Source organism: Neltuma alba, unplaced genomic scaffold (genome assembly GCF_004799145.2).
Source record: "Neltuma alba isolate B1F8T4 unplaced genomic scaffold, ASM479914v2 tig00012386_pilon, whole genome shotgun sequence".
Lineage (NCBI taxonomy): Eukaryota > Viridiplantae > Streptophyta > Magnoliopsida > Fabales > Fabaceae > Neltuma > Neltuma alba.
Genome location: NW_021636883.1, coordinates 1 through 2,669, shown reverse-complemented (window position 1 = coordinate 2,669; position 2,669 = coordinate 1). Strand labels below are relative to the sequence as shown.

The 2,669-nt window shown below is 33.9% G+C and overlaps 1 long non-coding RNA gene across 1 annotated transcript; it reads right to left on the bottom strand.

Annotated features, from left to right (window-relative positions):
• Positions 1 to 276: 276 nt before the first annotated feature.
• Positions 277 to 1,034, bottom strand: LOC114726549 (uncharacterized). The gene is made up of 2 exons (XR_003738515.1): positions 988 to 1,034; positions 277 to 476 (listed from the first exon to the last, which is right to left on the bottom strand). It is a non-coding gene; the product is annotated as an uncharacterized LOC114726549 (long non-coding RNA).
• Between the last annotated feature and the right edge of the window lie 1,635 nt (positions 1,035 to 2,669).

Below are 2,669 nucleotides of genomic sequence, written 5' to 3'. Positions count from 1 at the left end.
ATACCTTATGCCTCCTTCAACTAAATTTGGAAGGTCAACTAGGGTGGGCCCCCACTCCCTTTCGTATGTTATGTGGAACTACAAAGTGATTAGTGAGTCATGTGAGACCGGAGGTAGTATACAGATATATTTTTATATTGGTATTAAAAATATGCATAAGAAAATTTTTCACTCCACCAAAATGTAAAAATAATTATTTATGATTGGACGGATTTAAACATTATATTGCTATTGCTACTGTTTGGTGAGTGAGAATATTCGGGAAGATTGAATCCATGGTCTAATTATCATTATATTTATGGAAGCAAACAGATTAAAGGACAACAAATTAAATCAAATCTAGACGCCAAATTACATATATTACTGCTTCATCTCTCTGCTATAATACATATAATTGCTCTGCGTGTGTGTGTGTGTGTGAATTCTTCTATAACACAAGCCTTCTCGCTTCAATATCACTGGCACTTTTCCACAATCTGCATGAAAATGAAAAATCGAAATGAAATTAGTAAACGGCAGAGTATTGAAAGAAGGAATAATGAAGACGGTTACGCATAATATGTATATACAAGCCAAAAGGCTAATTATATTAAGGAGTTGGTCATACTTTGTCGTATGGATGGATTTGGAGAAATTAAGATTAAAGTATTTTTTGAAAAAATGGACGAGAGATAAAGAAAAGTAGTACGTGCCCCAGTTCTCAGGTACTAAAAAATTCTTCAATAGGAAAAAAAATATAGCCAATATGCGAAAACTTTTTCCACGTACGCATAAGATAAGGTAGGTAGGCAGGTATCATGGCATACTTAAAGACGAACCTCATCATCAGAACTGATATGGAGGAGTAATTAACATTGAACCCATGTTTTCCTAATGAAAAAGGATATCCTAATTATAAAGACTAGTTTGTAGCGTAATTTACATTATAAACTAGTTTTTATAATTATAACCGGTATTTTAAAACAAAAGAAAGAAAGAATAATGAACCTGATGGAGAAGTGTAGGGATCATGGTCTCTTGGTAAAGACCTTGGCTGTGGTGGGGATTGGGGTGGGCTTTCTTAAAGGAGTCTGAGAGTGAGGAGGATGGGGCGTATTTGCTTTGGAAAAACTCTTCTGCGTGGTTGGCATTTTAGTGCCATTGACATTTTTGGAAGGATTAGTAGAGGCCGCCGCCTGAGTCTGAGTTATTGGTGGTGGCCTGAAAACCTTCTGGGGGTTTATGCTTTTAGAATTCATATATAAGGATAATGTTTGGGAGCCTTAGGATGGGGGTAAAGAAACAAGCTAGCTAGCCTGTTAGGCAGAAAAACTGAGAGAATTAAGAGGTAGATGATAGATAGATAGATAGATGGAGAGGAATATTGGTGTTGTGAAGCTTGTTGGTGAAGCAGAGGTAAATTTATAGAGTTGTATTAACGAAGATTTCATGAGAAGGGAGGAAATGGGGGAAGAAATTTACAGAGAAATTATGGGGAAAATTTTGAAGCAGCGTGCGTTGGATTGGGGCACAAGTAAGTGATCCATGACTTGGCTCTCCGCGGTTGCCTTATGCCTGCTTGAGACGTTGGTTAGTTATCTCCAGCCACGTTATCACTGTCCCCTCTCTCTGCCGCGAAGCCTTCAAGTGTGAAAGCAAATTAAGTGTTCAAAATTAAAGCCCATATATAATACTCTTCTCATCCCTTAGTCACATAAAGTGTTCACATTTTATTTATTATTATGTAAATTGTTATTTTATTAAAAAGTGTATGGGCATTAAATAAATATAAAATTATAAAGTTGTAAAGTTTTAGAATAGGATTAATAAAAAAAAATTTAATTATAATGAAACCTGTTAAAATTCCTCACGAATAAAATTAGAGGGAGAGAAGACTCCAACTTCGGAGGCACGCGGCTTGAGGGAGCAGTTGGCTGAGGTGCCAGAGAATGAAAGAGCGAAATATGGAATGCGAGATCATATTGAGTAGCTTTGGCCGTGTAGGACCCCTTCCAAACTTCCTGCGTCCCTTCACAGAACTTATATGTGCCTCGCTAATTATAAAATTCAATTTATCTAAACACACACATATATACACACACTACACTTTTCATCCTATTTACAAGTCTTTTTTTTTTTTTTATCATGCTCACATAATTGTATTTTTAATGTGACTATTGTATTAATTATAATTATTTTGCCTTTTATATATTATTGTGTAAACTATATTTTCTTAAAACGTGCATATATATGTATTAAATAGACACAAAATTAGAAAGCTATTAAATTTTAAAATAAGATTAATAATATTTAATTTTTTATTTTAATAAAACTAGCATATATACCCCCGTGCGACGCACGGGAAGAGTTCACTTCAATCAATAATCAATAATATTAATTTATCACAAAAGTATCAACACATAATAACACACATCCATATATAATAATGATATTGAAATTGCCTCCTCTGTCTATAAGTAGTACATACCGTAAAAATTGTGACTTTGGCGCAAGCCAAATTTTCAGCTTGTTTGGTGGTAAGGCGTCTTGAAGAGGAAAAAATAGCTTATAAATATGATAAGTTAGTTTGTAAATTTGTAGTTACTTATCATAACTTTTAACTAATCTGACTTATAGATCAAAAACTATCTTTTTTAACACAATTGTAAAGTATTTAAAACTTACTTACG